The sequence below is a fragment of the Bombina bombina genome, chromosome 1, assembly GCF_027579735.1.
Source record: "Bombina bombina isolate aBomBom1 chromosome 1, aBomBom1.pri, whole genome shotgun sequence".
Lineage (NCBI taxonomy): Eukaryota > Metazoa > Chordata > Amphibia > Anura > Bombinatoridae > Bombina > Bombina bombina.
In genome coordinates this window covers 189131632-189155239 of record NC_069499.1, presented here as the reverse complement: position 1 = coordinate 189155239, position 23608 = coordinate 189131632, and the positions used below count along the sequence as shown (strand labels likewise).

Sequence of the window (23608 nt, the reverse complement as noted above, 5' to 3'; positions counted from 1 at the left end):
TGGCTTTTAGCAGTTGAAAGACGGCGAGGTAGTCCTTGCTTACCTTCCAACATTTATGCTACCCCTACTCTGCTTTTCTTTTTCTACAGGTCCCTGTCAGAGTTCGGCTGAGTCTGTCATACCTGTTGCTGTACCTGCCCTGCAGCAAATCCACAGGTAAGTGCTTTTGCCTTCAAGGTAAAGGATGCAGCACTTAAGTAATTAACCCTTCAAAAATGTGGATCCTAATGGGACTGGATTTCCTTTTAATTGGGGGATTTTATTATGGGCAGCAGAGACAGGACACTGCTCTGTCATAGGAGAGAGAAAGAGGAACTCTTTATTTTAGGCATGGATTTTGCCCTTATTCTGGCTAATCCTCTGAGATTGGGCTGTTTTATATTTTTATTTGGCATGTGCACAATGGGTTTGTTAATATTCCCCTTAGTTGAATCGGGTACTTTTTAAGGGATTGCTAATACAACGGTTCCCTTTAGGTTTTTGCGCTTGTTCCGCTCCGGTGTCTCACTTTAAAAATAAAGTTGCGATCATGTGACCGCTCAGCTTCCTTTCATAGCCCGTAATTGTGTGAGAGCAAGTAGGACAAGGCAGTGTATCGGCCTCTGGAGAGTCCATTTCTTATCTGTTTTCTGAGCGGTTTTTGCAGCATCATAAAGAGACTAATAAGAGCTGCAGATTTAAAGAGCAAGATCGTCTTTTCTAGTGTGGAATTGATCCCTGGTAGCCGGTGGGGTGAGTCTCCCCAGCAGTGCTGGGGCATAACAGTGCCTGTTCTTTTATTATCTAAAATAATTTTCTTTCATCATTTTATTTAGTCATAGACCTTTTCATATATTTGGTTATTTTATTAAAAGCCCCTTTACTATGTTGGACATGGATGCTGATAAAAAAATCTATCCCTGTCCTTTGACAAATGTCTTTATTGTGTAGATGCTCAGGTTATACCTACTGTGCAATTTTGCTCCTCATGCCTAAATAAAATGTTACTTTCTAAAAATAAAGATACCCTATCTGAGCCATCTTTCTTTCAGGATAATACTGTTCAGGTTATGCTTCAGCTTTCTCCTCAAACGTCCCAGTCTTTGACAGTTTCACATGCAGTGCCCTGCGGTTCCTCTGTCAACCCCTGGTGTGTATGTTTACCAGGGGATTTTGCTGCACAACTAACTTTTGCAGTTTCTGCGGCTCTGAGTGCCTTACCTACTGCTGGTAAAAGAAAAAGAAAATCTGAAAACATTTCTAAGAGTTCTGATTCCGCCAAGGCTACTTTAGTCAGTCTAGCTCAGTTATCTGAGGAGGATCTTTCCCCCGTAGCTTCTGAGAGTGAGATCTCAGATTCTAAATCTGCTGTTGCTAGTACAGCGGACTCACAGGAGGTTAATTTTAGTTTTAAGCTTGATCACCTTTACTTTTGAAAGAGGTTTTATCTACTTTGGATGACTCTGAAACAGTTGCAGAGACTCCTAAAAAGGCTAATAAGCTTAAAGGGACACTGAACCCAAATTTTTTCTTTTGTAATTCAGAAAGAGCATGCCATTTTAAGCAACTTTCTAATTTACTCCTATTATCAATTTTTCTTCGTTCTCTTGCTATCATTATTTGAAAAAGAACGCATCTAAGCTTTTTTTTTTTTTTTTGTTTCAGTACTCTGGACAGCACTTTTTTATTGGTGGAGTCATTTATCCACCAATCATCAAGGACAACCCAGGTTGTTCACCAAAAATGGGCCGGCATCTAAACTTACATTCTTGCATTTCAAATAAAGATACCAAGAGAATGAAGAAAATTTAATAATAGGAGTAAATTAGAAAGTTGCTTAAAATTTCATGCTCAATCTGAATCACGAAAGAAAATTTTTGGGTACAGTGTCCCTTTAACAGGGTTTTTGATGTCAAACCAAAATCTCTAAGTTTTTCCTGTTCCAGATTGCATGTCTGACAATATATCTCAGGAATGGGAGAAGCCGGTTGTTCCTTTTTCACCGTCTCCTGTTTTTAAAAAGAAGTTTCCTGTTGCTGACTCTGTGCGGGATCTTTGGCACACTCTTCCTAAAGTGGAGTGCGCTATATCCACCTTAGCCAAGAGAACCACTTTGCCTTTAGAGGATAGTTCCGCCTTTAAGGACCCTATGGATAGGAAACTGGAAGGTTACTTTAGAAAGATGTTCCTACACCAGGGTTTACAATGGCAAATGGTTGCTAGTATTGCTACAGTTGCTGGTGTGGTCTCTTATTGGTGCGACTCCTTGTCTGATCTGATTTCGGAGACCAGAGGAGATCCAGGATATCTGTGATGCCGCATACAAGTAGTTCATTTGGGAGCAAAGATTTCTAGATTTGCCGTTCTATCTCACAGAGACCTGTAGCTAAAATCTTGGTCTGCTGATGTGACATCTAAGTCTAAGCTTCTGTCTCTGCCCTTTAAGGGCATGACTTTATTTGGTCTGGGCCTGGCTAAAATCATTTCCGCGGTTACTAGTGGAAAGGGGGCTTTTCTGCCACAGGACAAAAAGGGACGACCCAAGGGTCACCAGAATTCTAATTTTCGGAATTTCAAGGGACAAAAATCCTCTTCTTCCAAGCCTGAGCAAACCAAGACCTCTTGGAGATCTAACCAGCCTCTGAATAAGGGTAAACAATCCAAGAAGCCTTCCTCTGTGTCTAAGTCAGCATGAAGGGGCTGCCCCCGATCCAGTCCTGGATCAAGTGGGGAGCAGGCTTAGATTTGCGATGGATCCTTGGGCAGTGGAGGTTGTCTCCCTGGGTTACAGGATAGGATTCAAATCTTGTCCTCCCAGGGGCAGATTTCTCCTGTCAAGATTATCTTAAACCAGGTAAAGAGAGAGGCCTTCTTAAACTGTGTAAAGGATCTTGCTTCTCTGGGAGTGATTGTACCAGTTCCTCTGGCGGAACAGGGACAAGGATTCTATTCCAACCTATTTGTGGTTCACAAGAAAGGGGACCTCAAGTCTCTCTTAAATTTCTCAAGGTTTCATCCTTCAAAATGGAGACTATTAGTTCTTTCTTCCCTTTAGTTCAGGGGGGGTCAGTTTGACTACCATCGATCTGAAGGACACATATCTTCATGTCCCTATTCACAAGGAACATTTCCAATACCTTCGGTTTGCCTTTTTGGACAAGTGCTTCCAATTTGTAGAACTTCCTTTCAGCTTTGCCACTGTCCCTCAAATCTTTATAAAGGTTCTAGAGGCTCTTCTGGTAGTGGGCAGATCTCAGGGAATCGTGGTGGCTCTGTACCTGGACAATACCTTGGTTCATGCGCCATCTTTTCATTTAGCAAAATCTCATACGGATTCTGTTGTTGATTCTCCGATCCCACTGGTGGAAGGTGAATCTGGAAAAGAGTTCCTTGGTGCCAAATACAATGGTTTTGTTTTTTAGGGACGATCATAGACTCTCCATGAAGATTTTCTTGACAGAGGTCAGAAAATCAATGCTTCTTGCTGCTCGTCTTTCTCTTCAGTCCTCTGTACGTCCGTCAGTGACTCTGTGTATAGAAGTAATTGGTCTAATGGTGGCTTCCATAGACATTACTCATTTTGTTCGTTTCCATCCGAGACCTCTACAGTTATGCATGCTCAGACAATGAAACGGAGACCACTCAGGTCTCTCTGAGGATAGTGCTGGACAACCAGGACCCTCTGTCCTGGTGGATCTCCCAGGACCATCTGTCCCAGGGCACATGCTTCCTGAGACCATTTTGGCAGATTGTGACCACGTATGCCAGCCTGTCGGGCAGGAGAGCAGTCTGGGGTTCCTTAAGAGCTCAGGGACTTTGGAATCAGGAGGAGTCTTCCCTCCCTATAAATATCCTAGAATTGAGAGCAATCTTCAATGCTCTGACAGCTTGTCCTCAACTGAGTTTGGTCCAGTTTATCAGATTCCAATCGGACAACATCACTTTGGTGGTATATATCAACCACCAGGAAGAAACTCAGAGTTCATTAGCTATGAAGGAGATGACTTGCATACTTCAGTGAGCAGAGTCTCACAATTTTCACCTTTCTGCCATCCACATCCCAGGGGTGGACAACTGGGAAGCGGATTATCTGAGCAGGCAGACTTTTCATCCAGGGGAGTGGGCCCTCCATCTGGATGTATTCTCAATGATCACTCTCAAGTGGAGAGTTCCGGAGTTGGATCTGATGGCGTCTCATCTAAACGCCAAGCTTCCAAAATATGGATCAAGATCAAGGGATCCGCAGGCAGCTCTTGTCGACGCTCTGGCGGTTCCATGGGACCTCCTCCTAATTTACCTGTTTCCTCCATTTGCCCTCCTTGGATGATACAGGTGCAAGCTTCTGTAATTCTGATCGCTCCAGCTTGGTCTCGCAGAATTTGGTTTGCGGACCTGGTGATGTCATCCTTTCCCCCGTGAAAATTGCCTCTAAGGAAGGACCTTCTACTTCAGGGTCCTTTTCTACATCCAAATATAGATTCTCTAATGCTGACTGCTTGGAGATTGAACTCCTAGTCTTGTCTAGACGAGGTTTCTCAGAAAAGGTTATTGATACCATGCTTCAGGATCGTAAGCCGGTAACTCACAGGATTTGCCATAAGGTGTTGCATAAATACCTTTTTTGGTGCAAATCTAGGGGTTTCTCTTGGAGTCAGGTGAGTGTTCCCAGCATCCTGTCCTTTCTTCAGCAGGGCCTGGAAAAAGGCTTGTCAGTCAGTACTCTGAAGGGTCCGATTTCTGCCGTCTCAATTATTTTGCATAAACGTCTGGCAGACATGCCAGATGATCAATCCTTTGTTCAGGCCTTGGTCAGAATCAGGCCTGTGTTTAAACCAGTTGCTTCTCCATAGAGTCTTAATGTTGCTCTTAGGATTCTGCAGCAGGCTCAGTTTGTGCCTATGCACGCTATTGATATTAAAGTGTTATCTTGGAATGTTTTGTTTCTTCTCACTATTTCTTCTCCTCATAGAGTCTCAGAGCTTTCGGCTCTGCAGTGTGATCCCCCTTACCTTATTTTTCATGCGGATAAGGCGGTCCTTGGTACTAAGTTTGGATTTCTTCCTAAGGTGTTGTCGGACTGCAATATCAATCAGGATATTGTCGTTCCTTCTTTTTGTCCTTATCCTCCTCCTCAGAAGGAACGTCTGTTGCATAACCTGAATGTTGTGCATGCTCTGAAATTCTATCTGCAGGCAACTACTGTAGAGACGTTCGTCAATCTACTGCCCTTTTGTTGTGTTATCTGGTAAATGTAAGGGCCAGAAAGCCACTTCTTCTACTCTTTCTTTTTGGTTGAGAAGTGTTATTCAGTTGGCTTACGAGACAGCTGGACAACAGCCTCCTGTGAGAATTATGACTCATTCCACTACGGCTGTCTCTTCTTCTTGGGCCTTTAAAAATGAGGCTTCTGTGGAGCAGATCTTCAAGGCGGCCACTTGGTCCTCGTTGCACACTTTTTACAAATTCTACAAATTTGATGTTTTTGCCTCAGCTGAGGCTTCTTTTGGGAGGAAATATCTTCAAGAGGGTGGTGCCTTCTGTTTAGGTCCACCCGTCTTGTTTCTCCCTCCCTTCTATTCTGTGTACTCTAGCTTGGGTATTGGTTCCCACTAGTAATTTAATGGATTTGTGGACTCTCCATGCCATTGGAAAGAAATCAAAATGTATGCTTACCTGATGATAAATTATTTTCTTTCCTGGCATGGAGAGTCCAAGACCCACCCTTAATTTAATTTTAAGGCAGCTTTTGTCAATTTTAAACCTCAGGCACCTCTCTACCCTTGTGTCCTTTTTTCTTGCCATATTCCTGAATGACTGGGGGTTTATGGGAAGGGGGAGTGATACTTAACAACTTTGCTGGGGTGTTCTTTGCCTACTCCTTGTGGACAGGAGTTGAATTCCCACTAGTAATTGAATGGATTCATGGACTCTTCATGCCAGGAAAGAAAATAATTTATCAGGTAAGCATAAATTTTATTAGCTTATCTGAGTTGAGTAAGTCAATGTCTCTTAAGCTGAATGCTCCAGGCCCTGGTGCTTCTGATTTATCCTCTGAGGGTGAAGTGTTTTCAGATGGTCAAGAGTTAGTCTGATCTTAAATCTTCCTCTTTTTATGGTTTAAAATTGATCATCTTTGTTCTATTTTAAGAGAAGTTTTATGTACAGGATTCTAAGGTTCCTGAGGATAATTCTTTAAAACAGCTGAATTTAAATTTTAAACCCTCTGTTAAGTAACCTGAATTATTTTAATTTGCGAATGCTATCTCTGAGATCAGTTCTAAAGAGTGGTCTTGGTCTGTTATCCCTTTTAATCCTGCTCAAAGGTTTAAAAGGATGTTTCCTTTACCTGCTTCTAATTTTAGTGCTTTATGAAAAGCAGATGGGGCTACTACTATTCCACTGGAGTATAACACCTCTTAGAGACCTCATGGATAGCCAAGTCTGCATGAAAGTGCGGCCCCCGATCAAGATCTTCTGGTAGGGGGGCAGATTATGCCTTTTACAGGGAGCTTGGTTTCATTTTTTTCAAGATATTTTGGGTTCTGAACATTATTTGCTAAGGACAGTATAGGTTTTTTCTTTTTTTCAATCGATTTCAAATATGGAGTCTATGGGCATATGGGATTGGAACAGGGTCTGGGTTAAACATCTTTTTTTTTTTTTTTTTTTTTTTTCCCAAAAAAGGAACCTTACAGACCTGTTCTGGATTTAAAAACTTTAAACAAGTTTCTCAGGGTTCCTTCTTTCAAGATGGAAACTATAAGGACTATTCTTCCTCTTGTTCAACAGGGACAATTCATGTCCTCTATAGATCTGAAGGATGCTTGTCTTCATATCCCTATTCACATCCATCATTATCAATTTCTAAGGTTTGCATTCCTGGACAGGTATTTTCAGTTTGTTGCTCTTCCGTTTTGTCTGGCTACCGCTCCCAGAATCTTTACAAAGGTTCTGGTCACTCGCTCTTATTGGTGATAGGACCTCAAGGTGTGTTGGTTATTCCTTACCTGGATGTCATCTTGGTACAGGCTCCATCTTTTCATTTAACAATATCTCATACTAACAAACATTGGTTTTCTTCAAGAGTATGATTTGAAAGTAAAATTTTCCAAAAAGTTCTGTCTCCTCAGTCCAGGATTGCTTTTATGGGTGTAATAATCGACAGAAGTTACTCTTAGCTTGTGTACATTTACAGTCAGTTCCTTCTCTAGCTCTTTATATAGAAGTCTTACATCTGATGGTAGCAGCCTCAGATGCTATTCCATTTGCTCGGTTTCACATGAGGCCTCTTCAACTTTATATGTTTCATCAGTGGTGCAGTGCTTACATAAAAGAAATTAAAAAAGGGTCGGGATGGCGCTAAAAAAGCTGGATAAAACACCACACCTATTTTTTAGGTGTATAATGTAAATAACATTATCTTAAATATAAACAAATATTGGAAGCACTGGGTTAATATTATAAAATTATTTATTGTCTAACATAAAATCAATAGAATTATGTGATGTACAAATAAAATCATGAAAATACACTTAAATGCAGTATAGGGATGTCTCCCCAATTGTACCAAATTGCCACCTTAATGTCCGTATGGAAATCCGTTTCAAGTGTAAGTTGGGTTATTCCAGAAAAAAATGATGTCTCAATTTATATCAGTATTGATAATTAAAAAGGCATAGATAAAACTTCAAATACTTTACTAATAGACATATGTAGTATTGAAAACAATCCCAGGATAATAGAGGATATCCTTGTTTTAAAAAACAGCCAAAGATGACCAAGTTCACAAAGTCACAATAATAGGGCACTTTCCCCGCTCTCTATTTTGTATCTTAGTCGGTCTGTTTCAAAAGTTAGGGGCTGATCTTACCTGCATCCAGCAGGTCCGTTCTTATGACACAATTTTAGCTCCGCTGACTGCTCAAAAAACAAATTGTTACCTTTAATGTCTTGTCGTGTGTCTGTGACTACCGTAATCCAATCTGTGTCTGGTATTACCTGCGTCTGTTGCAGGTCTGTCCTTCCAGCACGGTTGGGGTCTTGTGAGAGGCTCAGAAGCCTGATAATCTGTGTCTGGTATTTACCTGCGTCTGTAGCAGGTCTGTCTTCCCAGCACGGCTGTAGTCTTGTAAAAGGCTCAGAAGCCCGATAATCACCGTTGTTGTTTGCTTATGTGTATCCGCTTTGTTCCACAAAAGAAAATTCCCGCACTTAGCGTGTGTCACGCGCGGTTCAGCTAGGTACCTAGTTTAGAAATTAAGCAGAGAAGGTTCGTTCTTTTGACAGGATAATCAGCTGTTATTTCTACGCGTTTCACCCGTTCCTCTGGGCTTTTTCAAGATAAACAGCTGATCCTTGAACTCCAGTTTAAAAATCTGTTCCTTTGCTTTAATTGGCTGAATGTTTAATTGTCTTCTCCTTAAGGTGGATTTTCTTTTAAGGTGGAATACCATTATTGTCTATGCCTCTGTATATAAAAGAAATAGTTCCCAGGTAATTTTCACTATATGGTGGTATATAGTTTGATGTTAAAAGGTGGCAAATGGTTATTGTAGTTACAATGAATATATCACAATGTTTTCCAAATAATATATACCAGACACAGATTATCGGGCTTCTGAGCCTCTCACAAGAGATTATCGGGCTTCTGAGCCTTTTACAAGACTACAGCCGTGCTGGGAGGACAGACCTGCTACAGACGCAGGTAAATACCAGACACAGATTATCGGGCTTCTGAGCCTCTCACAAGACCCCAACCATGCTGGAAGGACAGACCTGCAACAGACGCAGGTAATACCAGACACAGATTGGATTACGGTAGTCACGGACACACGACAAGACACTAAAGGTAACAATTTGTTTTTTGAGCAGTCAGCGGAGCGAAAATTGTGTCATAAGAACGGACTTGCTGGATGCAGATAAGATCAGCCCCTGACTTTTGAAACAGACCGACTAAGTTACAAAATAGAGAGCGGGGAAAGTGCCCTATTATTGTGACTTTGTGAACTTGGTCATCTGGCTGTTTTTTAAAACAAGGATATCCTCTATTATCCTGGGATTGTTTTCAATACTACATATGTCTATTAGTAAGGTATTTGAAGTTTTATCTATGCCTTTTCAATTATCAATACTGATATAAATTGAGACATTGTTTTTTTCTGGAATAATCCAACGCACACTTGAAACTGATTTCCATACGGACATTAAGGTGGCAATTTGGTACAATTGGGGAGACGTCCCTATACTGCATTTAAGTGTATTTTCATGATTTTATTTGTACATCACATAATTCTATTGATTTTATGTTAGACAATAAATAATTTTATAATATTAACCCAGTGCTTCCAATATTTGTTTATATTTAAGATAATTTTATATACGTTATATACCTAAAAAATAGGTGTGGTGTTTTATCCAGCTTTTTTAGCGCCATCCCGACCCTTTTTTAATTTCTTTTATGTATTTGCTTCCACTAAGGGAAAGTGGCTGTGGGATTGGCTTGGATAAATCCTTTAGGCTTTTAGCACTATATTTTTGTATATTGTGCAGTGCTTACACTCTGCTCAAAATATTATTTTGGATGCCTATACAAGACAATCCATTTCCTGGTGGATCATTCATTGGTTCATTGTTTTGGGCATCCTTTGTCCGCCCAAATTAGACAGTGATCTCGACAGATGCAAGTCTTTCAGCTTGAGATGCAGCCTGTGGGTCCGAGAGAGGACAGGGAGTTTGGTTACTTCTGGCGGTGAAGTTGCCCATACATGTTTTGGGCCCTTCAGTTTTGGCCTCTCTTGAGTAGAGAGACTTTTCTCCAACATTGGTGTGTCCGGTCCACGGTGTCATCCATTACTTGTGGGATATTCTCCTCCCCCACAGGGAAAGGCAAGGAGAGCACACAGCAAGAGCTGTCCATATAGTCCCTCCAAGGCTCCGCCCCCCCAGTCATTCTCCTTGCCGCTCTGAACAAGTAGCATCTCCTCGGGGATGGTGAGGAGTTTGTGGTGTTTAGTTGTAGTTTTTTATTCTTCTATCAAGAGTTTGTTATTTTAAAATAGTGCTGGTATGTACTATTTACTCTGAAACAGAAAGAGATGAAGATTTCTGTTTGTGAGAGGATTATGATTTTAGCAGCAGTTACTAAAATCGTTTGCTGTTTCCACATAGGACTGTTGAGATGAGATAACTTCAGTTGGGGGGAACAGTTTGCAGACTTTTCTGCTCAAGGTATGACTATCCATATTTCTAACAAGACTGTGTAATGCTGGAAGGCTGTCATTTTCCCCTCATGGGGATCGGTAAGCCATTTTCTTAGTCTCAAACAGAATAAAGGGCTTATTATGGGCTATAAACTGGTAGACACTTTTAGGGGCTAAATCGATTGCTTTATTTAAGTATTATATGCAGTTTGAAGTTGTATTCCACACTTTTATAACATTGGGGAACGTTTTTAGCACCAGGCACTTGTTAAGACACCTTCCCAGTCAGGAAGGGCCTTTCTCTGTAGTAGGCAGAGCCTCATTTTCGCGCCATTACTGTGCAGTTAATTTTGAGTTCAGTACATGCAGCTGCATGTGTGTGGGTCTGGAATCCACTAAAAACGTTCCTAGAAGGCTTCATTTGGTATCATATACCCCCCTGGGATTGGTGAAGTTGCAGCAAAGGCTGTGGCTGGGACTGTAAGGGGGTTAAAATTAAAAACGGCTCCGGTTTCCACATTTTAAGGGTTAACAGCTTGAAAATTGGGGTGCAATACTTTGAATGTATTAAGACACTGTGGTGAAAATTTGGTAAAGATTGGATAATTCCTTCATAGTTTTTCACATATTCAGTAATAAAGTGTGCCCTGTTTAACATTTAAAGAGACAGTAACGGTTTTGTTTTAAAACGGTTTTTGTGCTTTATTAACCAGTTTAAGCCTGTTTAACATGTCTGTACCTTCAGATAGATCATGTTCTGTATGTATGGTAGCCAATGTGGTTCCCCCTTCAAATATAGTGTGATAATTGTGCCATTGCGTCCAAAAAAAGTAAGGACAGAACTGTCACAAATTGTAAAGTTGCCCAGGATGATTCCTCAGATGAAGGAAGTAGACATAGTTCTACATCATCTCCTCCTGTGTCTATACCAGTTATGCCCGCGCAGGCGACCCCTAGTACTTCTAGCGCGCCAATGCTTGTTACTATGCAGTAATTGACGGCAGTAATGGATAACTCCATAGCTAATATTTTATCCAAAATGCCAGCATTTCAGAGAAAGCGCGATTGCTCTGTTTTAAACACTGTAGAGCAGGAGGGCGCTGATGATAATTTTTCTGTCATACCCTCACACCAATCTGAAGTGGCAGTGAGGGAGGGTTTGTCAGATGGGGAAATTTCTGATACAGGAAGAATTTCTCAGCAGGCAGAACCTGATGTTGTGACATTTAAATTAGAGCATCTCCGCGCATTACTTAAGGAGGTGCTATCTACTCTGGATGATTGTGACAATCTGGTCAACCCAGAAAAATTGTGCAAGATGGACAGTTCCTTGAGGTCCCGGTGCACCCTGATGCTTTTCCGATACCTAAACGGGTGGCGGACATGGTGAATAAGGAGTGGGAGAAGCCAGGCATACCTTTTTGTCCCTCCTCCTATATTTAAGAAATTGTTCCCTATGGTCAACCCCAGGAAGGACACATGGCAAACAGTCCCTAAGGTCGAGGGGGAGTTTTCTACTCTAGCCAAGCGCACGACCATTCCTATTGAGGACAATTGTGCTTTCAAAGATCCTATGGATAAAAAATTGGAGGGTTTGCTTAAAAAGATTTTTGTACAGCAAGGTTACCTCCTTCAACCTATTTCGTGCATTATTCCTGTCACTACAGAGGCGTGGTTCTGGTTCGAGGAACTGGAAAAGTCGCTCAGTAGGGAGACTCCGTATGAGGAAGTCATGGACAGAATTTACGCACTTAAGTTAGCTAATTCCTTTATTTTAGACGCCGCTTTGCAGTTAGCGAGGTTAGCGGCAAAAAATTCAGGGTTTACAATTGTGGCGCGCAGAGCGCTCTGGCTAAAGTCTTGGTCGGCAGATGTATCTTCCAAGACAAAATTGCTTAATACCCCTTTCAAAGGTAAGACCCCTTTTGGGCCAGAATTGAAAGAGATTATTTCAGTCATCACTGGGGGAAAGGGCCATGCCCTCCCACAAGATAAACCTTTCAAGGCTAAGAATAAGTCCAATTTTCGTTCCTTTCGCAATTTCAGGAACGGACCGGCTTCCAACTCGGCAGCCTCTAGACAAGAGGGTAACGCTTCCCAGACTAAACCAGCTTGGAAATCAATGCAAGGCTGGAACAAGGGTAAACAGGCCAAGAAACCTGCTGCTGCTACCAAGACAGCATGAAGAGGTAGCCCCCGATCCAGAACCGGATCTAGTAGGGGGCAGACTCTCTCTCTTTGCTCAGGCTTGGGCAAGAGATGTTCAGGATCCCTGGGCACTAGAAATAGTCTCTCAGGGTTATCTTCTAGAATTCAAGGAACTACCCCCAAGGGGAAGGTTCCACATGTCTCACTTATCTTCAAACCAAGTAAAGAGACAGGCATTCTTACATTGTGTAGAAGACCTGTTAAAGATGGGAGTGATACTCCCAGTTCCAACTGTGGAACAAGGTCAGGGGTTTTACTCAAATCTGTTTGTAGTTCCCAAAAAAAAAAAAAGAGGGAACTTTCCGACCAATTCTGGATTTAAAAATTCTAAACAAATTTCTCAGAGTGCCATCGTTCAAAATGGAAACTATTCGAACGATTTTACCTACAATCCAGGAGGGTCAATTTATGACTACCGTGGATCTAAAGGATGCGTATCTGCATATTCCTATCCACAAAGATCATCATCAGTTCCTAAGGTTCGCCTTTCTGGACAAACATTACCTATTGTGGCTCTCCCATTCGGACTAGCCACTGCTCCAAGGATTTTCACAAAGGTGCTCGGGTCCCTTCTAGCGGTTCTAAGACCCAGGGGCATTGCAGTGGCACCTTACTTGGACGACATCCTAATTCAAGCGTCTCTTTCAAAGACAAAGGCTCACACAGACATTGTTCTAGCCTTTCTCAGATCTCACGGGTGGTAGGTGAACATAGAAAAAAGTTCCCCGTCTCCGTCAACAAGAGTCCCTTTCTTGGGAACAATAATAGATTCTTTAGAAATGAAGATTTTCCTGACAGATGTCAGAGAGTCAAAGCTTCTAAACGCTTGTCAAGTTCTTCACTCTGTTCTACGGCCTTCCATAGCTCAGTGCATGGAAGTAGTAGGGTTGATGGTTGCAGCAATGGACATAGTTCCTTTTGCGCGAATTCATCTAAGACCATTACAACTCAAACAGTGGAATGGGGACTATACAGACTTGTCTCCAGTGATTCAAGTAGATCAGAAGACCAGAGACTCACTCCGTTGGTGGCTGACTCAGGATCACCTGTCCCAGTGAATGAGCTTCCGCAGACCAGAGTGGGTCATTGTCACGACCGACGCCAGTCTATTAGGCTGGGGCGCGGTCTGGGATTCCCTGAAAGCTCAGGGTCTATGGTCTCGGGAAGAGTCTCTTCTCCCGATAAACATCCTGGAACTGAGAGCGATATTCAATGCTCTCCGGGCTTGGCCTCAACTAGCAAAGGCCAGATTCATAAGATTCCAATCAGACAACATGACGACTGTTGCTTACTTCAACCATCAGGGGGGAACAAGGAGTTCCCTGGCGATGAGAGAGGTGACCAAGATCATCAAATGGGCGGAGGATCACTCCTACCACCTGTCTGCGATCCACATCCCTGGAGTGTAAAACTGGGAGGCGGATTATCTGAGTCGTCAGACCTTTCATCCGGGGGAGTGGGAACTCCACCCGGAGGTGTTTGCCCAGTTGACCCAATTATGGGGCATTCCAGACATGGATCTGATGGCGTCTCATCAGAACTTCAAGGTTTCTTGCTACGGGTCCAGATCCAGGGATCCCAAGGCGACTCTAGTGGATGCATTAGTGGCACCTTGGACTTTCAACCTAGCTTATGCGTTTCCACCGTTCCTTCTCATTCCCAGGCTGGTAGCCAGGATCAAACAGGAGAAGGCCTCAGTGATTTTCATAGCTCCTGCGTGGCCACGCAGGACTTGGTATGCAGACTTGGTGAATATGTCATCGGCTCCACCATGGAAGCTACCTTTGAGACAGGATTCGAACATCCAAATCTAGTTTCTCTCCAGCTGACTGCTTGGAAATTGAACGCTTGATTTTGTCTAAGCGTGGGTTTTCAGATTCTGTGATAGATACTCTGGTACAAGCCAGAAAACCTGTGACTAGAAAGATTACCATAAAATATGGAAAAGATATATCTGTTGGTGTGAATCCAAGGGATTCTCATGGAGTAAGATTAAAATCCCTAGGATCCTTTCCTTTCTCCAAGAAGGTTTGGATAAGGGATTATCAGCGAGTTCTCTAAAAGGACAGATTTCTGCTTTATCTGTCTTGTTACACAAACGACTGGCAGCTGTGCCAGATGTTCAAGCTTTTGTTCAGGCTTTGGTCAGGATCAAGCCTGTTTACAGACCCTTGACTCCTCCCTGGAGTCTAAATTTGGTTCTTTCAGTTCTTCAAGGGGTTCCGTTTGAACCCTTACATTCCATAGATATCAAGTTGTTATCTTGGAAAGTTCTGTTTTTGGTTGCTATTCTTCTGCTAGAAGAGTTTCTGAATTATCTGCTCTGCAGTGTAATCCGCCCTATCTGGTGTTCCATTCAGATATGGTTGTTTTGCGTACTAAACCTGGTTTCCTTCCAAAGGTTGTTCCAACAAGAATATTAACCAGGAAATAGTTGTGCCTTCTTTGTGTCCGAATCCAGTTTCAAAGAAGGAACGCTTGTTACACAATTTAGATGTAGTCCGTGCTTTAAAGTTCTATTTAGAAGCAACAAAGGATTTCAGACAAACGTCTTCTCTGTTTGTAGTTTATTCTGGCAAGAGGAGAGGTCAAAAAAGCTACTGCTACCTCTCTTTCCTTTTGGCTGAAAAGCATCATACGATTGGCTTACGAGACTGCCGGACGGCAGCCTCCTGAACGAATCACAGCTCACTCTACTAGGGCTGTGGCTTCCACATGGGCCTTCAAGAACGAGGCTTCTGTTGATCAGATATGTAAGGCAGCGACCTGGTCTTCTCTGCACACTTTGTCCAAATTCTACAAATTTGATACTTTTGCTTCTTCGGAGGCTATTTTTGGGAGAAAGGTTTTGCAAGCCGTGGTGCCTTCTGTTTAGGTAACCTGATTTGCTCCCTCCCTTCATCCGTGTCCTAAAGCTTTGGTATTGGTTCCCACAAGTAATGGATGACACCGTGGACCGGACACACCAATGTTGGAGAAAACAGAATTTATGCTTACCTGATAAATTACTTTCTCCAACGGTGTGTCCGGTCCACGGCCCGCCCTGGTTTTTTAATCAGGTTTGAAGAATTTCTTTCTCTATACACTACAGTCACCACGGCACACTATAGTTTCTCCTTTTTTTCTCCTAACCGTCGGTCGAATGACTGGGGGGGGCGGAGCCTGGGAGGGACTATATGGACAGCTCTTGCTGTGTGCTCTCCTTGCCTTTCCCTGTGGGGGAGGAGAATATCCCACAAGTAATGGATGACACCGTGGACCGGACACACCGTTGGAGAAAGTAATTTATCAGGTAAGCATAAATTCTGTTTTCTGTGTTTTCTAGACAGACAATGTAACAGCAGTGGCTTACATTTATCATCAAGACGGTACCCGCAGTTCCCTGGCGATAAGGTTAGTTTCCCAAATTCTGATTTTGGTAGAGAGCAATTTCTGTATAATTTCTGTAGTTCATATTCCAGCGGTGAGCAATTAGGAAGCAGACTTTCTCAGTCGTCAATCCCTTTAGACAGGGGAATGGTCTCTTCATCTGTAGATCTTCAATCAGATTGTAGACCTGTGGAGCCTTCCAGAAGTAGATGTAATGGCTTCTCGTTTGAACAAGCTCTCCAGATACTTTGCGAGGTTCAGAAATCCTCAGGCGGAGTTTTTGGATGCTCTAGTAGCTCCTTTGTTTCATCTAGTCTACATTTTTCCTTCTCTTGTTCTGTTACCAAGGGAAATAGCAGGAATCAAACAGGTTGTCTCATCAGTAACACATTCCTCCTTTTTATTTTATTATTATTAACAGGTATTTTTAGAGCGCCAACAGATTCCGCAGCGCTATAAACATAGTTTTGTATACATTTATAGGGATCAAATGGGTAGAGGGCCCTGCTGAGAGTTGCACTGTTGTAGTTGGCTCTTATTAAGGCAATCTACAAACAGCTGGGCTCATAGGCTTACTTTCTAAGGGGTTCAAGGGGAAAGCAATGGAGTTGGGAAAGTCTTTAGGGACCGCTTGAATCTGTTAAAACTAGGGGAGAGTCTTGTAGAGCGAGGGGCCAGTCTGGAGTAGTCCTGTAAACGGGAATGTAAGGAAGTAACAAGTGAGGAGGAGAGCAGGAGATTGTTAGCAGAGCGAAGAGGACGGGAGGTAGAATATCTGGAGACAAGGTCTAAATTGTAGGGGGGAAGAGTGCAGTTGAGAGCTTTATATGTCAGCGTGAGGATTTTGTGTTTAATCCTGGAGGCAAGAGGACGCCAGTGAAGGGATTGGCAGAGAGGTGCAGCAGATGAAGAGCGATGTGTAAGGAAGATGAGTCTGGCAAAGGCATTCATTATGGATTGTAAAGGAGCTAGGTAGACAAGAGAGGACGGAGTTGCAGTAGTCAACGGGAAAGGATGAGAGAGGGGATTAAAATCTTAGTTGTCTTGTCTCCTTTATATCAGTTCCGGTTGTGCAGTAAATTTTGGCTAGCTCAAACACACTTGAAAAATGCTGCCTAAGTGCTTTTATTATTTAAAGTGAAAGTAAATCCTAACGTTTTACAAGTACTTTAAATAATCCTGATTCCTCCAGCTTGGCCTTGCAGTCCTTGTTTTGCAGATCTGGTGCAGGTATCCAGTTGTCCTCTGTGGCCTCTTCCTCTGCATCACACACTTCTGTCTCAATGTCCATTTCTTCACCCGGATCTAAATTCTCTAAACTTGATGGCTTGGATATTGAACACATAGTTATTAGGCAGAGAGGTTTTTCCAATTCTGTCATTGAAACTTTGGTTCAAGCCCATAAACCTGTGATGAAGAAAAATTATCACAAGGTTTGGAAGGCTTTTACTTCCTGTTGCGTGGAACCATGAGTTCAGCTGACACTCTCTTCTTTCTTTCTACAGGATGGATTGGGTATAGGTTTATCCGCTAGTTCTTTAAAGGATCAGATCTCTGTTCTTACGGTCTTGTTTCACATGAAGATTGTGAAATGTCCTAATAATCAGAATTTTGTTTAGGCCTTAGTCAGTATTAAATGGACAGTCTACATTCATAATAAATTTATATATTTAGAATCTTTACCATATATAAACTTATTTTACCTGTATGTAAGCATACTGCACACAACGGTTTAATCAATGTTTTTAAGAGAATCACGCTGTTTATTCAATTAAAATGGCCCCTAAACTCCGCCTATCAATGACATCAACCATACCTCACTTCAAGCCACTTCCCTGACTGTTCCATGAAATCGCAAATAAACCAGATCCAGCGTTTCCGTCATTTAGCACATAGGCATTCTGACGATCGTCACGTCATCGCATAGAGCAATCCGGAACATTAATACTGAACACTAGTATGGGTGAAATAGTGGAATACTAAAAGCAATCCCCAGCTCTTCTGGTAGTCTTCAACATTCATTGCTCATGCACAGTAGGTGGAGGCACAACGCGGTGACATCACACATATTTCACAGGCACTACATTTAAAAAAAAATTACGGGGGCGGAGCTAGCCAATGATCATGATGGCTGCTTTTTGTGAGAGCTCTGTGAACATAATTTCTAAACCGTAACTATCGGCACAAATAAAGCTATGAAAATAACTTCACTGACGACTGGACTCAAAGGGGATAACAATGAGACTTATTTATGCGAAGTCTCAAGAAGCTCCGACGCAATTTAGAGGCAAGAACTAAACATTAACTATGAGGCCTTCATAATTATGATGCCGACACACCAATAACCCAAACTACTCTACAGATCCTCTTAAGATGGACGCTTGAGGCAAATCTCTGGCGAGAATACCTCACCTCACAAGAACCATAGAGGAAAGTCGACACCCTAGGTGTAAGAGACAGTGATAAAGAAAGTGATCCGTAAGCCCTGAGTGATTGCTGTTCTAAACTAGGTAACTGCAAAATAGATGCTTTACTATGTAGACTCGCATCAGAGATATACTTGTTAGGCTAATGGTCCGGTTAGATTATTATACCACTACGCTCACTGTGGAGATCCGACTGGCATTTTCTTCCTCCCTCACGGATCCTGTGGATGAGGCAGGTACCTGCTTAGATGTCTCAGCGAAGCGTGTTATGAGGCCGCACCCAGACCGGGTCCTCGAGGTCTCATTGGAGAGCCATAACCCTAGCTTGAAAGCTGTCGCATTACAAGGAAATACAATCTCATGCTCTGATGAACTGGATGCCTACACAGTCCCTGAAGAGTGCAACACCCTGGTAGAGGATTCCCACTTTCTCTTGTTAAGTGTGTTCAGTCCACGGGTCATCCATTACTTATGGGATATATTCTCCTTCCCAACAGGAAGTTGCAAGAGGATCACCCAAGCAGATCTGCTATATAGCTCCTCCCCTCACATGTCAGATCCAGTCATTCTCTTGCAACCCTCAACAAAGAAGGAGGTCGCGAGAGGAGCTGGAGTTTTTACTTAACTATTCTTCAATCAAAAGTTTGTTATTTTAAATGGCACCGGAGTGTGCTGTTTTTCTATCTCAGGCAGTATTTGGAAGAAGAAACTGCCTGCGTTTTTTATCTATGATCTTAGCAGGCGTAACTAAGATCCACTGGCTGTTCTCGACATTCTGAGGAGTGGGGTAACTTCAGAAACTGGGAATAGCATGCGGGGTCCTCCGCAAATGAGGTATGTGCAGTACTTTATTTTCTGGGAATGGAATTGACTAAGAAAATACTGCTGTTACCGTATGATGTAAGTACAGCCTTAAATACAGTAGTAGCAACTGGTATCAGGCTGATAAATGTATGCGCAGTCGAGTTATATTCTAGGGACTAGAATTTGACTGAGAAAATACTGTTAACACTGAAATAATACTTAAGCCTTCTCTGCAGTGGTAGCGACTGGTAGCAGGCTTAGTGATAGCTTTGCATGACATTGAAAAATGTTGTTTTTTTAATAAAACGTTTACTGGCATGTTATTCGTTTTTTATGAGGTACTTTGGTGATAAATCGCTTTGGGCATTATTTTTTCCACATGGCTAACATCTTTTTCTGCATGGAAACCGTTATATCAGGTCTCCCACTGTTGTGATTGGAGTGGGAGGGCCCTTGTTTTAGCGCCTTGTTGCGCAGTTAAAATTATTGCACAGTCTTTCTGCTTCTTCCTTCTTGATCCAGGACGTCTCTAGAGAGCTCAGGGGTCTGCAAATTTCATTTGTGAGGGAGGTAATCAGTCACAGCAGATCTGTGACAGTGTGCTGACTGTGATTAAAAGCGTTAAATCTTAATTGATATCTGTTTTTATCCGTTTTGGGTATCGAGGGGTTAATCATCCTTTTGCTAATGGGTGCAATCCTCTGCAAATAATACACTTCTTGTTAAGAATTGTTTAATTATATATCTGTATTTTTGAAGCGCTGCAGCGTTTTTTATATTGCTTGTAAAACTTATTGAAAGTGATTTCCAAGCTTGTTAGTTTCATTGCTAAGTCTGTTTAAACATGTCTGATTCAGAGGAAACTGTTTGTTCATCATGTTCAAAAGCCAATGTGGAGCCCAATAGAACGATGTGTACCAATTGTATTGATATTGCTTTGAATAAAAGTCAATCTGTACCGATAAAGAAGCTATCACCAGACAACGAGGGGGAAGTTGTGCCGCCTAACTCTCCTCACGTGTCAGTACCTGCGTCTCCCGCTCTGGAGATGCGTAGGATTGAGACACCTAGTACATCTAGGCCCTTACAAATCACTTTACATGATATGGCTAATGTTATGAAAGAAGTATTATATAATATGCCCGAATTAAGGGGCAAACGCGATAGCTCTGGGTTAAGGACAGAGCGCGCTGATGACACGAGAGCCATGTCTGATACTGCGTCACAATTTGCAGAACATGAGGACGGTGAGCTTCATTCTGTCGGTGACGGTTCTGATCCGGGGAGACCGGATTCAGAAATTTCAAATTTTAAATTTAAGCTTGAGAACCTCCGTGTGTTACTAGGGGAGGTATTAGCGGCTCTGAATGATTGCGACACGGTGGCAATTCCAGAGAAATTGTGTAGGTTGGATAGATACTATGCGGTACCGGTGTGTACTGACGTTTTTCCTATACCAAAAAGACTTACAGAAATTATAAGTAAGGAGTGGGATAGACCCGGTGTGCCTTTTTCCCCTCCCCCAATATTTAGAAAAATGTTCCCTATAGACGCCACCACACGAGACTTATGGCAGACGGTCCCTAAGGTGGAGGGAGCAGTTTCTACGTTAGCCAAGCGTACCACTATCCCGGTGGAGGATAGCTGTGCTTTCTCAGATCCAATGGATAAAAAATTAGAGGGTTATCTTAAGAAAATGTTTGTTCAACAGGGTTTTATATTGCAGCCTCTTGCATGCATTGCGCCTGTCACGGCTGCAGCGGCATTCTGGTTTGAGTCTCTGGAAGAGGCGATTCGCACAGAGCCGTTGGATGAGGCCTTGAGCAAAGTTAGAACCCTTAAGCAAGCTAATGCGTTTGTTTCAGATGCCGTAGTACATCTAACCAAACTTACGGCTAAAAATTCCGGATTCGCCATACAGGCGCGCAGAGCGCTCTGGCTTAAATCCTGGTCAGCGGATGTAACTTCCAAGTCTAAGCTACTTAACATTCCTTTCAAAGGGCAGACCTTATTCGGGCCCGGCTTGAAGGAAATTATTGCTGACATTACGGGAGGTAAGGGCCACGCCCTTCCTCAGGACAGGGCCAAACCTAAGGCCAGTCTAATTTCCGTGCCTTTCGTAACTTCAAGGCAGGAGCAGCATCGACTTCCTCCGCTCCAAAACAGGAAGGAACTGCTGCTCGTTACAGACAAGGTTGGAAAGGCAACCAGTCATGGAACAAGGGCAAGCAGGCCAGAAAGCCTACTCCCGCCCCTAAGACAGCATGAAGTCAGGGCCCCCTATCCAGAGACGGATTTAGTGGGGGGCAGACTTTCTCTCTTTGCCCAGGCTTGGGCAAGAGATGTGCAGGATCCCTGGACGTTAAAGATTATATCTCAGGGATACCTTCTGGATTTCAAATCCTCTCCTCCACAAGGGAGGTTCCATCTTTCGAGGTTATCGACAAACCTAGTAAAGAGAGAGGCATTTCTACAATGTGTACAAGACCTCTTAATCATGGGGGTGATCCACTCAGTTCCGCGATCGGAACAGGGACAAGGATTTTACTCAAATCTATTTGTGGTTCCCAAAAAAGAGGGAACCTTCAGACCAATCTTGGACTTAAAGATCTTAAACAAATTCCTAAGGGTACCATCGTTCAAGATGGAAACCATTCGAACCATCCTACCCATGATCCAAGAGGGTCAATATATGACCACGGTGGACTTAAAGGATGCTTACCTTCATATACCGATTCACAAAGATCATTATCGGTACCTGAGGTTTGCCTTTCTAGACAGGCATTACCAGTTTGTGGCTCTTCCCTTCGGGTTAGCCACGGCCCCGAGACTTTTTACGAAGGTTCTGGGCTCACTTCTGGCGGTACTAAGACCACGAGGCATAGCGGTGGCTCCGTACCTACACGACATTCTGATACAAGCGTCAAGTTTTCAGAATGCAAAGTCTCATACAGAGATAGTTCTAGCATTTCTGAGGTCGCATGGGTGGAAAGTGAACGTGGAAAAGAGTTCTCTGTTACCACTCACACGGGTTCCTTTTCTAGGGACTCATATAGATTCTGTAGAGATGAACATTTACCTGACGGAGTCCAGGTTATCAAAGATTCTCAATGCTTGCCGTGTCCTTCATTCCATTCCAAGCCCATCAGTAGCTCAGTGCATGGAGGTAATCGGCTTAATGGTCGCGGCAATGGACATAGTACCATTTGCGCGCCTGCATCTCAGACCGCTGCAACTATGCATGCTCAGTCAATGGAACGGGGATTACTCAGATCTGTCCCCTTTGCTAAATCTGGACCAGGAGACCAGAGATTCGCTTCTCTGGTGGTTGTCACCGGTTCATCTGTCCAAAGGAATGACCTTTCGCAGGCCAGATTGGACGATTGTAACAACGGATGCCAGCCTTCTAGGCTGGGGAGCAGTCTGGAATTCCCTGAAGGCTCAGGGATCGTGGACTCGGGAGGAGAAACTCCTCCCAATAAACATTCTAGAATTAAGAGCAATATTCAATGCTCTTCTAGCTTGGCCTCAGTTAGCAAAGCTGAGGTTCATCAGATTTCAGTCGGACAATATCACGACTGTGGCTTACATCAATCATCAAGGGGGAACCAGGAGTTCCTTAGCGATGTTGGAAGTCTCGAAGATAATTCGCTGGGCAGAGTCTCACTCTTGCCACCTGTCAGCGATTCACATCCCAGGCGTAGAGAACTGGGAGGCGGATTTCCTAAGTCGCCAGACTTTTCATCCGGGAGAGTGGGAACTTCACCCGGAGGTATTTGCTCAACTGATTCGTCGTTGGGGCAAACCGGATCTGGATCTCATGGCATCTCGCCAGAACGCGAAGCTTCCTTGTTACGGATCCATGTCCAGGGACCCGGGAGCGGTGCTGGTAGATGCATTAGCAGCCCCTTGGGTTTTCAACATAGCTTATGTGTTTCCACCATTTCCGTTGCTACCTCGGCTGATTGCCAGGATCAAACAGGAGAGGGCATCGGTAATTCTGATAGCGCCTGCGTGGCCACGCAGGACCTGGTATGCAGACCTAGTGGACATGTCTTCCTGTCCACCATGGTCTCTCCCTCTGAGGCAGGACCTTTTAATTCAGGGTCCTTTCAACCATCCAAACCTAATTTCTCTGAGGCTGACTGCCTGGAAATTGAACGCTTGATTCTATCAAAGCGTGGGTTTTCGGATTCGGTTATTGATACATTAATACAGGCTCGGAAACCTGTGACAAGAAAAATTTACCATAAGATATGACGTAAATATTTATATTGGTGCGAATCCAAGAGTTACTCATGGAGTAAGGTTAGGATTCCTAGGATATTAGCTTTTATACAAGAGGGTTTAGAAAAGGGTTTATCCGCTAGTTCGCTAAAGGGACAGATTTCAGCTCTGTCTATTCTTTTACACAAACGTCTGGCAGAGCATCCAGACGTCCAGGCCTTTTGTCAGGCTTTGGCTAGAATTAAGCCTGTGTTTAAAGCTGTTGCTCCTCCGTGGAGCTTAAACTTGGTTCTTAAAGTTCTTCAGGGTGTTCAGTTTGAACCCCTTCATTCCATTGATATTAAGCTTTTATCTTGGAAAGTTTTGTTTTTGATGGCTATTTCCTCGGCTCGAAGA

The 23608-nt window shown here is 43.0% G+C and overlaps 1 protein-coding gene across 6 annotated transcripts in view; it reads left to right on the top strand.

Moving 5' to 3' along the window:
* NUMB (NUMB endocytic adaptor protein) overlaps nucleotides 1-23608 on the top strand; it is a 498823-nt gene that overhangs the window by 414412 nt on the left and 60803 nt on the right. The window lies entirely within an intron of this gene.